General features: G+C 42.5%; 1 protein-coding gene across 5 annotated transcripts in view; it reads left to right on the top strand.

The window, feature by feature from the left end:
* The first annotated feature begins 289 nt into the window (after positions 1 to 289).
* Positions 290 to 14,384, top strand: part of RASSF8 (Ras association domain family member 8) — a 91,367-nt gene continuing 77,272 nt past the window's right edge. For 3 of the 5 annotated variants that reach the window (XR_012623502.1, XM_074826444.1, XM_074826446.1), the window contains exon 1: positions 3,635 to 3,855. The gene's annotated coding sequence lies outside the window, so the exon portion shown is untranslated. Of the gene's footprint in view, positions 393 to 3,632; positions 3,856 to 14,384 lie in introns of those variants that run through there. The other 2 variants (XM_074826445.1, XM_074826447.1) reach the window with 2 other exon arrangements.

Genomic DNA, 14,384 nt, shown 5'->3' on the forward strand with positions numbered 1-14,384 from the left:
TTGATACTATTCACATGCTTAAATATATGTACACAGCTAAATAATTTGCTGAATCCAGACCTACTTTATTTTTTCTCAAGAAAGCGTTTGCAGAGTTGTTTTGTTCCAACCATGAAGAGTTTACTGCAAATACAATACTGAAAGCTGTGTTGATTACTTGGAACTGGTCACACAGAGCTGTTTCTGTTCTCAATGAGCCTGATTTTACAGCCTGGATTAGATTTAAAGAGCCCACCAAGACACTGGATTTCTCAAGGTGAAATGGCAGTGGAAAGGGCAGCAGTAGCTGAAGATAGATCAAGGAGATGAGGAAATTAAGGAACCTCAGAAACATTCCCTTCTTGGTTTTGGTCAAAGAGGCATAATTCTTCGAAAACTTACATAACCAAAAGGTATGTGGGCCTATTTTCTCAGTTTTGTTCTCATTAAGAACATATGTGTAAGACTCTGTGTGTGTGCGGCTGCATGGTGTAAGGAATTCCCTGTGTAACGTTCAGTAATAGCATCAAAAGGGCATTTTACTCCTTTCTTGGGATATTTCAATTACCTCTTTGGTAAAAATGAAGCAGGATCTTTATGGGAAATCTGCCTCCCAAAACATCAAGCAGTGATACAGATCTTAAAACATCTCTGGCTAGATCCTCTACACAAATGTAAGGATGTGCTTAAATGTTTCACTGAATTAGAGTCCCTACTCTTCTCCAGCAATGTGTGAAGGATTGACTGAAGGTGAACGAAACACAAATTATTTAGGATTACATATAGTGAAACTAAGTTAGGAAGCGATTGGGGTGGGCACCGAGAGCGAGGAACTGTCACAGCAGAGGGCATCCTACAACGGCACAAATTGTGTCCTTGGCTGGTACAATTTAGCATCACTCTGTCAGACCTTCCTAACCAATTTTCTGGGAAAACAAGGCATCCTGTTCTTTCACTATAGCTCAAAGAGCAACCAGGCTGCTATGTTACATAGGGGGGTATTTGTACCATATTAGGCCTATTGTTATGGCTGGATTTGAGGTTAATTTCCCACCTTTTTTCTTAAATGACCATTGTCATCGTCCCTGTTGGAGATAGTCATGGTCAAATTCTACATGTTTTATGCAATCCCAGCAACAGAGATATTTGATTTTCTCTTTTTGCTACCACCTCACCTTCCCAAAGACTTCCATTTTTAATGTGAAAAATCACTCTCAAAAATGTATTTGATGCCCTCCCCAGACATACTGGCTTATCAACCTGTGCAAAAATTACTCTGAAAATTTCACAAACACTAGTTTGAAGCAGCAGATGTGTTATCTTCAGTGCCTTCACAGCTAAATTACAAAAGGCAAATAGGAAAAAGATATTAGAATATTAAAAATGCCAATGCTCTTTCTAGCTACAAAGGCTGTGTCACAGCCAGCAAGTGAAATGTCATGCCAACAGTGAGCATAAACATTTTATGCCTTGTTGTGCGTGTTCTAAACGTCTTCACCAGAAATGTCTTAATTATGGACATTAATTTCTCCCCTATAAAAGGGTGATTTTCATTCACTGATGTAAACTTTCTAAAAGGAAATTATATAGCAAGTGTATAAAAACTATTTGTTGGGTTTGAGAAACTAATCGGCAAGCTAGTTTTCAATAGAAAATGTGATGTGTGATGTTCTGGCTCCCAGTTCTCTTGAACACCTGGAGTGGTAAACAATACAGAGTAACTTACCAAGTACTTGTTTTCAGTAAACATTAATTCCTTGAAAAAGGCTTTTCTCCTAGCAATAATTTCCCAGGTCATGTAGTTTCAATAGTTTCCCAGATCACTTGCCTTCCTTTGTAAAAATCCCTGAGAAACCTGGATTTCGAGAAAGGATCTTCCATGAGTGTTTACAGGCTTTGTGAAAAAAGGAAGCAGTGGTATTCGGAGCACAATACTTCTTGGGATCTTTACAGGTTAAATATTTGCAACAAACAATCTACCTGAAAAACTTTTTCCTGCTTGTAAGTTGTCTGCTGACACTCTTGAAAGTCATAGTAAAAAATACTTAGTGCAAACAAATCTCATCCTGTACATTGCAGAACTGGTCAACAGCACCATTCTTTTCTCCTGGAGGTATCCATCCAGTGTGGGTATTTTTCAGTTTCTTGATGAAGGGGTGTGTGTGTAGCTGACCACGAAAATCACATGCTCCCTGACAGATTCACCTAATGTTTGCAATTTCTTCCTAACCGTACCTAATTTCATGTTGTGCTTAAGGTCTTTCTCACTGACTGCTAACCACCTCTTCCTGTCTAAAAGAGCATAAAAAGTTGTAGACACAGGTCAGAACTTGAAGTGACATCCTGCTGTGTCCAGAAGACTTTTTCAGCAGGAACTTTACATTTTGCCAGGTGTGCTTATGGAAAAATATGCTCAGTGGTATAAAGCCATGAAGGAAGATGTGATCATAACCTAAGATTCAGATCTACTAGAAATATTTGTAGAAACATCTCCAAACCCAAATCTTGTAAATATTTATATGCTTGCATTTAAATTGAAGCATGTATATGCTCTTGCAAATGTTCTCCATGTAGCATCAATGCAAAGTCACATGGAAGCAGAATCCTGCTCTCATCTAAAGGATCAGGACTTAAAATGGGGATAACACAACAAGTTTTTTTGGTAAGACTTCTTTAAATGACCAGCGTGTCCTGAACGTGGTGCACAGGCAGTTTTGAAAAGGCCACCAGCCCTGGGAATGACTAGGAATGACTCCTACTGCTCTGCTGCTCCTGCTCCTGCTAGCTGAGAGCAGAACCTGTGCAAACGTTTGTAGAGAGTGAAAAACGCCTGTGAATCGCAGCTCTCAAGTTCATTTTCAAATAGGTTTAGGGTTTTATTAGGAACGGTCATTTTTTTCCGATTCCAAGTTGCATAAACACAAAACTGATTAAAACTTACTCAAAACTTTCTGCCCAAAACAGGCATTTGTGTAAGAGTATGTGCTGCTCTGAGGGTTTTGGTTTTTGTTTTGGTGGGGTTTTCGGGGAATTTTCCATCATCAAAATCCAGAGCAGAAACAATAGAGAACACTGACTGCCGGCTTTCCACATTTCAGTTAAAAGCAAGCACCAAAGGCATTTTTGCTTCTTCCAGAAACAATAGAAAAACCTCAAGGAAAACAAAAAAAACCCCAAACCATGTTGATGCCCCAGCCAGGGCTTGCACTATTCTTCCTCCTTTGGGACCGGAGCTCTCCCCCAGCTGCTGGGCACCCCGGCTCCCTCCCTCCCGGGGTACGGGCTCCTTGCCCGCCCGGTCCCGGTCCCGGTCCCGGTCCGTCGGCGGTGGGCGCGGGAGGCCCCGCTCTCCCCGTCCCGAGCTCCCACTGCCCCGCACGCTTTATCGGCCGGTCCTAGGGGTTTATTTTTAGGCAAGGCTGTCGCGCCGGTCCTTTAAAAAGCCGCTGCCCACCCGTAGCGGGGGGGGGGGGGGGGGGGGGGTGTGTGGTGTGGATGCGCCTCGTCCGGGCCGGTGGGCAGCGGGGCGGCTGCGGCTTTAAGAGCTCCCATAATGCCGTGCTGGTGTCCCAGTTCCGTTACATGTCTCTCCCGGTGAAGGGGAGCGGGGGAGAGGCAGGAAGGAGGCGGGGGCGGCCGCTGCGGGCTGAGGACACCCACGCGCGACAGGGCTGGAGGCGGCGGGGCTGGGGGAGGAGCGGGGCGCCCCGGAGGGCCGGGCCGAGGCGAGTCGAGTTCCCCCCGCCTCCCGGGGCGCTGGGCCGGCCGCACCACCCCCGGCGGGGTGCGAGGTGGAGCCGGAGCCGGCGGCCGTTGGGGCCGTTGGCGCTGCCCGCGGAGCCGCCGCGGGACGGGTGCGGAGCCGCCGGCGGAGCGGTAAGTGCGCGGCCAACGCCGGCGCGGTCTCGCCCCGCCGGAGCGCGCCCTCCTCCCCGACCCCCGCCGCCCTGCTCTCTCCTTCCCTCCCGTCCGCCCGTCGCAGCCCCTCTCCCGCGGCCCGCCCGGCTCCACGTCCCGCCCTGGCGTCTTTCGGCTCGTCCCTGCGGCGGGGTTTGTGACCCTTCCGTGCCGCCTCTCCCCCGCCGCTGCCCCTACACTCGCCAACTTTACCGTCCGCCTCGCCCCTTTCCTACCTCCCCTCGGATTTTCAGGTTGGGGGGGTTTTCATGTCGCTTTCGCATCTCCCGTTCCCCCTCACGCTTCTACCCTGCCTGCTTCCACTCGTTCCTGTCTTTCTCTTCTTCCTTCGCTACTTCCCTAGCTCCCTCCAGCTTTTCCTTTCTCCTGGCATTTTGTCTTTCTCCTTCCTTCGGGCATCGTGTGGAGAAGTAAGGGATATTTCTCCGTGTCCTTGAGGAAGGGAGTTTCAGAAGCTACTTTTCTTACACAAGGAAATCTTTGTAGTAGTTTTCTTTTTCCCCCTCCCTCTTACGGTCCCCGAAAAGAAAATTAAACCTTTTTTTTTTTTTTCCCTTATGTAGACTGTTTGTTTTGGTCTTTTTTTCCCCTTTCCAGACAGTGCCGATTTGTTTCACGATTAACCTCTTTTATTCCTGCCTCAGCCCCTCCCTTTCTCTTTCTCTCTCCCAGTAAGAAAAAAAGATTAAAAGAAAATCTATTTTGCCATCAGGGAATTTGAGTCGGTTGTTATTTTTTTTTGGGGGGGGGGGGGGGGGGAGAGACTATTGCTGAGAAAAGCTTAAGCAAATACAGTACAGTAGGACAATCCAGAGGCATGAACTTTAAGAAAATGGATTCTGCTGCTTGGTTTATGCAGCTGTAAACTCTGTTGGGAAGGTCTAGTCCGTGGTCTGGTTTGCGGGTGTAGCAGTCCGGTGTGTGCCAGCCTGTTTTCAGCAAAGCGGCGTTTTGATGTGCCAGCAGAGCGGTGTGCTCAGTCGCGGTTCAGTATTGCTCGTGGGTTTCGTCAGTGTGGAGAATCAGTAGCGGGGAAAGGTTACAGATTTCAGTTCTCGCTTTTAGAATTACACCTGTCACAGTTTCCATCCCAAAACTGCAGATGTATCAGGGGTTGACACACTAACAAAATTGCTGGAAACTGCTTACGTCCATGTCAAAAAGTGCTGTTGCATGGTTTATGAAGTCTGGTTCAGACCTCACGAGCTTCTGCCTCAGCTCTAGTCAGTCTCACACGTTAAAATTCAGTATGTGCGGGGCAGTGGAGAGGAAGTAGAGCAATTGCCTAACGATTTCTGCGGAGGCACCTGTTTAAGGGTTTTCAAGCTCCCAGGTAATTGTGTTTGGTAGTGGTGTGATAGTGTTAAGGGCTGTAAAAGTAGAGAGCTATGTCTTTTTCAGTAGAGAATATGTAGTTTATGAATAAAATGTCAACTTTTTAGGTGAAAAAGAAACAATATGGATCTAGGTTGTGTTTTGTTACCTCTTTTGACAGATACTGTTCAAGAAGACTACAAGGTTGCATGGCTAAATTGCAAATTAAGCAAGCCCTACTTTTTTTCCTCTTTAAAGAAAGAAGAGAGAAAACACCCTTTCAGACTGAGTTTTGTTTGATGATACCTGGTTAGAAAGTAGGCTAGACATTAAACTGGAAGTAGTTTTCTTTGTGTCTTACGGCAAAAAATTATTCGATACGTGATGAATTGCTGAGGGAGCTGAAATGACTGCTTGGCATTGATAGTGTTTAGCTGTATGCCCTTTAGGACACTTGAGAGAATTAAGGTGGTTCACTTCTCACACTCAAGTAATCTCTCTGTCCTTCTCCTTCCCCACCCCCACAAGCCCAACATAATTTGTCCAGTTGTTTCAATTAACTTTTTTTTATCTTTCCTGGAATGAAAAACTTTGGGATAGGGGGAGATCAAAGGAGAAAAATAACAAGTCATATTAGTAAGAAGTTTTTTAAAACTGTAACTTGGATTGTTTCTGAAAACACCATCAGTAATTCTAAAGAGCCAGGTTAAGTTGATTAACATCACTTCTTAAAATCCTTTTGAGGGAAGCCTTGAAAAGAACACTTTGGGTAGAAAGGAGGAGATTTAGTTGCTGAAGTGCTGAGCTGGGCAATGAGGATGGTGGGTTCTGTTCCGGCTGCTGCCATCGCATGGCAGTATGACCTCTGCCTAAGCTGCCTTCGTGCCTGCATGTCATAGGATATAGAGATGTTCCTGAATCTTTAAGTGCTTTTACACATGATTTTAAGAATAATTACATGTAAACGTATTACTCCTTGTTTAGTTGTGGTTTTGAATGCTGGTTGGGTGCTTCTGCTAATACTCATTTTTCAAAACTTGTAAGTAGAACTCTTGATCATTGTCACTTATTTTGAGCGGTGTAAGGCTCTTGCATTACTGTAATGGTTTTGAGACTAGAGTTATTTTATCCCCTGTATGTATCTGACAATATCGGTGCATGCTTTTTCTATGCTACCTAAACAGTCTGCCTTCAGCTGTATTTCAACAACACTGTTGGCCTTTCCAGAAAGAAACTATTAAATTGAATTGCAGGGTGGAAAACTGTCTTGTGGGGACTGGGCTGAGGACCCCCCTCAGCGTGATGCATGCAGTTCCTGGTAATTTATTTTTGTGAGTTCTGCAACTATGAGATTGGCTTAGTACGTGTGTGGTTTTGTTTGCTTTCTAATTTCAGGTTTTTGCCTGATTTTTTTTTAAGTCTTTGAGATATCTATCTTGAAATGAAATGTAAATGTTGTGTGGCTTTTCTAGGGCTTTTTTTAAAGCTCAGGTTTTCTTGTAATTTTTTTCATACTGGGGTTGGGACTTTATAGCATAATGGGACTTAATCTCAATGCCCACCTTCCTGTAACTAGCTCCTTGCTTCTGAATCTGGACAGATAGTCTAGTTTCTAATTTAGTTTTGTAAATAACTAATTCTTTCCTTCCTAACCCCCTTCAAAGTGTATGGTGATCTCACAGCTTTGACAAGAATAGTTTTCCTGGCTGATGAGAGGATGTTTGTGTTGTTTTCTCCTGTTACTGTTCTGAGGACTGACTGTATGTCATCTCTCTACTGATGAAGTATGGGGAGGGGGGGAAACTGGCGTGTGTGTGCCAAGCGGTGCCGTGCTGCTGCTTCTCTCTCCAGTTTGTTACCTGTGAGGTTGAGCTCACACAGCTTGTCCTGCCTGGGAAAGGAAGGTGGGTTTGAGCTGTAGCTTGTAGGGGCTTGACACATCTGCCACAGGAATTGCAGACTGGACCCCTCTGGGCTATTACTTCACTTGGATCTTTATAAGCATCTAGTCATCTTTGTGATAACATAAATATGGAGAGTGCTGAATATCTGAGAGGACTTGAGAAGGTAGGCACTGTAAGCTTTCAGATGGGAGGCACTTGAGAAATCTGCTTAATTCACCTTTTTGCTTTTGAGTTACTCCTTAAAGGGGGGAGAACTCTCTACTTTCTTGTAGTGCTTGGGAAAAGGGCTTACAACAAAAGACATTGTAATGCTTTCAATAGTCCAGGATTATTGAACAAAAGCATCTTGCTGTGCAATATTGTTGCTGTGCTCAATGTTGTATGATAACACATGTTCCTCAGCTGTTGTTGATTCCTCAGTGGCACAGACTTGAAAGGAATGTGCTGAAAGAGAACTGTGGCCAGAGAAAAAACGAGTTTTGTTCCAGTGGCCTGTACCATCCATCTGTTTAAATACTTTGCTGAACTACTCCAGAGTGTTCAGGCATCCAGTTAGGACTGACGAGCAATTACAGCTGGGAATGGAGACTACTGCAAAGAGACCACCTAGGAAAGGCTTAAATGCTACCTTTCCTCTATGGGTCAGAATCCCCTGCTGTCCCAGCCATCGAGAAGAGATAAGGCTTGTCATTTAAATATGACATTGTCTAATTCCTAATGCTATTGAGGATTTATTTTTACTCTCTATGCTATCTTTAGCACAAGAAGGGAAGAAGGGTAATGAGGACAGAAGGTCATCTCTGTAGTCTCTTCTTTGTATGTAACAAACTAGGTCTGTAATTTAAGTGAGTAAATGCTTATAAAAAATTAGTGAATTCTTCTTTCCCAAAACACAGGGGATAGTTAGCAGATCACTCAAGTGTCCACAAAGGTAGCAATATACATTACTGAATTAGTTCCAAAACATTACTAGTGAAGTTAAAATTTGAGCCAGTTATATTGTGCTATTTCAGATAGAGTTTGGGGAAACACTCCCCAGCTTAATACATGGTAATAAATAAAAAAACCACCTGCATACTCTTGCATTGTGATACGCCAGGGTGCTGCCAATTCCAAGTATTGTAACTTATGTTTTTATTTAAATTCTGATATTGGACTTCACTGTGAAAGACAGGTCTCAGCTTGTGGTTGCCAACTGAATTTTCAAATCGTGGCCTATGTGCTCTCTCTGGGAGTCCCAGATACTGGAACTCAGAGGGGAGTATTAACAGCACAACTACAAGTAAACTGTTGGTAACCTGTAAAGATCCTTGAAGTTTTTCTGTGTGGGACTGGCACTCATTTTGAGTATTGGGACTAGTAGTGTAGACAGAGTAATATGTGTTTCAGTTAAGAAGGTTTAACCTTCTTTATGAATGGAAAATGATCATGCAGATGCACTAAGAGGATATTTGAGCTTTGAAAGATTGTGAATCACTCCAGTATTTGTTTTCATCTGAAAAAAAGCAGCACAACTCTAAAGGTAAGCTTGAATGTGTCCTCTGCTGTAGTATTACTCCTGCTTTGTACTGTGATGTGAAATTTATACCTTTGAAAGGATAGTTCTTTCTCACAGTGATGGCAATCGTTATTTTTTTTGATATTTTGAGATCATTACATTTTAATGCCTTGCTACACCTTTGAGCAGAAAGGGTAGGGAAGCTTCTAGAAATGTGTAATGAAACTGTCTTCCATCCAGCTTCTGCCCTTGCTCCAGGGTTGACGTTGTAGTTTGAATTAATTTACTTGCCTTGAAAGCTGTACTAGGTGTAACCTTTAGTCATTTTTCCTTTACTGCAACAGTACCTGATGTGTTTCCAGCATGCACTTTGCTGTGTCTCTAGATCATCCAGTTTTAAGATGGCAAGGCAGTGTTGGTTCTTTCTTGTTATTGTATGTTTCCCTTTAATCTTAAGAGCTGTAACTTTCTTTTGTTTCAACTGAACTGAAAGTTTTTTGCTAAAAGTTTTTTGGACTCCTGAAGTGTTTGTCAAAGTTTTCAAGCTGTTATTCAAAGGGTGTTTGGAGTTTCTGGAACAACCTTTTGAAATTTCACATTTTATAGTCAGTCAGCAGTTTCATGAGCACGGATAAGGAAAGGCTGTAGTTCCACTAGGCAGCCAGATATTTTGCATCTGTGCCAAAGTGAGGAGGCAGTGTGGCTTTAGGAGGTGGGGGGTCTGTTGTTCTTGTCACTGGACTGTTTGGGAATCTTCAAAAGATTCTCCCTCCTGCCGTGCCTGTACCGATTGTGAGCACCTCCTTCTAAGTAAAATGAAGTTGAGAGCAAAGCAATCTGTGTTGCTTTCTAAAAAGTAGATATTTTTCTTGTCAGTTTGTGTGTCTTAATATTAAACTTAAAGACATAGAAAAGCTTCATGTAATTTGGCAATTAGTGAATTTATAGCTATTATCCAGTAGATAATACTAACATTGACTAGTGTGGCATTAACTGAACAATATAAACAAAGCAGTTTTCAATGCAAATAGAGGGGAGAGTACTCTTAGACACAAATCCCCTAGTTCCATAGTAAATTGCACCTTTTTTGACCAGTACTTTTTAAAGACTGTAAGATCCTTGGAGATCCCTGTCTTGCTTGTCCTGCTTTTGTGTTCCTTGTGCAGACATCTGATGAGTTCCCTTCTTTCTTTGTTTCCTTCACATGTCATACTCTTCTTGGAGAAGAAAGTAGAAAGATGCCGCAGCAAATATTTAAAAGTTGGCATGGGGAATCAAGACACCAAATGCTTAAATGTGCCTTTGCAGCTGTATGGCTGTCAATATTAACTAACACTACTACCTAGAATAACTGGCATCTGGAGAGAAACTTATGGCAGTAGTGGAATGCCCTTGTCCTTGCCCATCAAAGTGATTATGTAGGTTGTTTTTAAAACACATTCTTACTCATCATAACTGCTCCCTCCGTGTTGTGTGTGTGTGTGCGCTTGCTTTGGACTTCATTTACACCTCCAAGTCAGTCAAAACCTTTCCACTGGTTTCATTCGGAGCAAAGTCAGAAACTTCTAATGAATAAGCTGTGTGTTTGAGGCTATGTATTTCAACTCTGCACTGATGAGCAACAGGACTAACAAAGAGCAGTCGCTGAATACAATGCAATGTTTTCATGCTGTTAATGGGATTGGAATTGGTAACCTGATACTCCAAAGAGATAACAAAAGCTATTTATCATACAAGGGCACATTGATTTTTTTTTTTTTTTTGGGAGTTGATAAATAGCATAGTAAAATCTTTCATCAGAACTCATTCTAGTGAACAAGATCTGTCAGAGAATGACTGAATTAACAAGAATTTACAGGACAGTCTGAATAGAAAAGTAATTTTTTGTCTTATTACCGGTGTTCTTTCACTACAATTCCTGTATTGGCTTACCAGTTTATCTGCTTACCTCATGTCCTGTGATTTAGCATTTGTTTCAAACTGAGATATAACATAAAAAGCGTTCGGGCTTTTTTCTTCCAAGAATGGAAGACTTAAGGGGATGACAAAATGACATATGTACAAAGTTGACATAACAAATATGGTATGTGACTGCTGCCTTGTTTCCCAGGAACTTATGAAAAGGCAACCAACTTGATGTAGAATACAGCAGTGATACATGGGATTAAGCTATTCTGTGTGAGACTGGAGAACTCTCTTTAGATGCCTTTTAATACAAGTAGGATGGACATCTGCAAGGGTGATCCGATGCAGGAAAACTCAGTCTGACTTTGTAACTCAAGAATTAAGATAATATTCTACCTTAGGCCTGCTGCCAACTAGCAGGAAAAGCTGACTACTTGCCTCCTTTGTGTTTTTACTTAAGCAGAGGAACTTGTGGTCCCTGCAGGTGAGGCTAAAAGATAAAGGGAAAATACTTTCAAGAGGTGATAGGTGCTATAGGAGAAGACTTGATTGCTGTTGGCAAACTGAAGTTCTGCACGCAATGGGTTGGTCATGTTCTGTAGCAGAAGCTAAGGGAAAAGGCTCATCTTTCCTAAGTGGGGTGGGAGGGAGCTGGGCTCTCACCAGCAGCCAAGAATCACACTTTAAAAAGTACTCAAGTAGAGGTTTTTGTTTTACTTAAACTCTTAGCAAGACAGAAGGTTTTTCGGGTGTTTAGTCTCTTAGAACTTGCCAGTCTTCTGTTTGTGATGCATTGCAAAACACCTGATCAGCAGCTATTTGTTACCACAGTATCCGGAGGCCTTGAATGAGATCCTGAGCTCTGCTATTAGGCCCTGAGTGCTGGCAAGAGGAGCACTGCGCTCCTGTTATGGCCTGAAGGGATGGCTGGTGAGAACGTTGGCATGACCTGCCTGCAGGGCATGGCAGGGCAGAGCTGGAAACGCAGTTCGGATCTGTGGCCTTACACACCAGTGTCCCCCTCAGAGGCCACCTGCCTGTGTAATCTGTTGTGGGTGTCTCTGTAGTCCAGAATATCCTCTCCTGGTCTGACTTGCCAGATGTCGAATTTGCAGGGTGCCTTTTAAAATATGGGGCTCTTCCACAACCTGATGTTGCCAGTTTCCCGCTGCACCTGCTGTCATTCTGTTAACATGTTCAATTACTGAATTATTCGGGTACTCCGTATGTCTGACAGCACTGCCGCTTTCTGCTCTGCAGTAAGGCTTCCTAGATACTTGTACATGAGCTAGTGTTTTTTTAGGTGTTCCTTTGGTTGCAGCACAGCATTTGCTTTTTGATGGAAGAGAAAGATACTGGGACTTTCTCTTCATATCTCACAGCTGCAGATAGAGGCATTCCTCCAATTCCTCTGCTACTGATCTGTTTGGAGCAGGGGGGACACTTACTTTACTGTTTCCTTGTCAAGGAGTTGGGTTTAACTTACACGGAGCACCTGTCCTGTTGTGATCCTGACATCCTGTCAGTTCTCATTCCTCTGGCTCCCTGGCAGATAGCGGGTTTGTTGCTGGCAGCTCTCTGCTTTACTCTTACAGGAAACCCCAATCAGGAATTTTCTAGAATTCTTCCTCTCCCTCCCCTTGTCCTTTACTGACCTCTAACCACATTTTTATCTTTTTTGACAAGATTCTTAAGTTTCATTTATCTGCTGCTTTTCCCTTCACTCTTCAGCTTTGATTATTTTTCAAGGAGCTGCTTAGAAACATTAACTGTTACAGATGTGTAGAACAGTCAGATTCCTTATTTGTTTGGGGTTTTTTTAGCTTGACTCTAATACTAAAATGCCTATGGCAGGTAAATATTTATGTACACTACTTGTCAAGACTAAAGTATCTATCCTCAGCAGAGGGTAAGGAACTACAGTGGCTGTATTTCCATATTACAGTATACCAATATTACCTGTTGTAAGAGCCCTGTGTTTCCCTCCCTGACCATACATCACTACTACAGCAAGGGCACATAAGTTCAAGCTTTATTTTGTGTAAAAAATGTTAATGACTTTTAAAATGTACTTACATGCTATGAGATAAAAATGTGACAGAAGGAAATGGCAAATGTACTTTGCTGGCTTAGGCTTATTGCTTGAGAAATGCTCTGTCACTTCTAGACTATTATTTTGTTTTAAAAGACTTAAATCTTTTACTTCAACTTTTGTAAAAAAATTTTAATTGTGCGTAGCAGAGAAGGTGATGGCTGGATTTATCTAAATATATGCTGCAAGGATATTTTTTCCAATTTTGTAGTGCCCTTTGTGCTTGTCGTTCTAAATGCATATGCAAAAGCCTAAATAATTAGAAATCTATATGCTTTCTGACCATGATTTACTTGAATAGTCCATGATGACCCCTGGACTCTGGACAAAGTGTATTTTACTTCAGAAGACAACATTTCAAACTAACATCCATTATCTTTGGCTTTACTGGTATGCATGAGGGTAGCTTTCAATGTATACATCATTTTTAAGAACACCCTTCTTTTTCTTTCTCACGTGGATGTAAAGCATGTGGTAGGCAGAGGACAGTTACACTATAATGGAGTACAAAATGAAACAGGAGGGAAGATTGTGCTGTAGTATCTGAAGCATCCTCCCTACATTCCTGCTGTAAAATGTCCTCTGACGTTAAAAAGATGCATAATGGCTTCCCAGCTCTCCATCTGATGGGATATTTCTCATCATCTCTCAGTTTTGAGAAGGGATCCTATTGCTCAATAGAGCAACATCGGTAGGTGGGCTTCTGTGAATAGACAATGCTTCCCTCATATGTACCATGGCCCATGTGGAGTCCCAAGCCCACGTGGGATTCCTGTTTCAGCTCTGGGGCTTACAAGAAGAGTTTGGCTTCTGAGCCCCGCAATTAGGAAATGGAGCTAACAGAAGTTTGGACACCATCTGAAACTGAGATCTCATGAAAAAAAGAAAAAAGGCTGTTTTTTAGATCAGTGGATGGTATTATTTGAATCCCTAGTACTGATCAAGAGCCTCTTCTCATCTGCCCAGTACTTGAAATACTAGCAAGTGAGAATCTCTCTGTCTTGATTTCAATATTAAGAAGGAAGCTATATGAGATCCTTCATTCCTAGTACAAAGATTACAGGGCAAACTTCCTTTGGATATCCAACCATTATTTCTCAGTGGCTTTTTTCGTGAAAAAGTAAAAGGTATAGTTACCAGATGACTAATTTACACCTTAAACCAGCAGTCCCATCCCAAGTCAGGGAGACTGTTGTCAATCCTGGCAAGATGTGGATGTAATGAAGTCCTACTCTGTGAACAAGTATTTGATTGTGTGTCAACATGCCTACCTCTGTCAGTATTCTAAAATGCTTAACAGCAGGATGCTGTTATGAAGATGCAAAGACAAAGTTATGATGGTCAAACAAGGTGCCACCTATGAGCCACTATAATTGTTAGTAACAGTGCATGTGTGCTGTCACATAAGTCAGGGGAAACATCTATAAAAGATGTTAAGCTAACCTGGTTTACCTAGCACCTTGAATAGGATAACGGCATGCACATAACTAAACATCAGCCCTCTGTGGGCAAGAAGATCGAGGAAAGAGAAATCTAAAACTTAATGTTCCTATGTCATACTTGACAACAGAACTTTATGAACGGCCTTTTAAGGAACAAGTGTCAAAGGAAAGGTTCATCTTCTAAGTGGACCTAGCTATGTCAAAAGTGCTAACTAGAAGAGTTAGTATTTACATTAAAAGCTTGTTAATTGGTTTCAGAGGTAGTGGTGAATTGTTAGCTTACCTTGTTGATTCTAGTAGTTGCTAAGTGTGCATAAAGTGTAATCTAGGAG

This window comes from Strix aluco, chromosome 5 (genome assembly GCF_031877795.1).
Source record: "Strix aluco isolate bStrAlu1 chromosome 5, bStrAlu1.hap1, whole genome shotgun sequence".
Classification (NCBI taxonomy): Eukaryota; Metazoa; Chordata; class Aves; order Strigiformes; family Strigidae; genus Strix; species Strix aluco.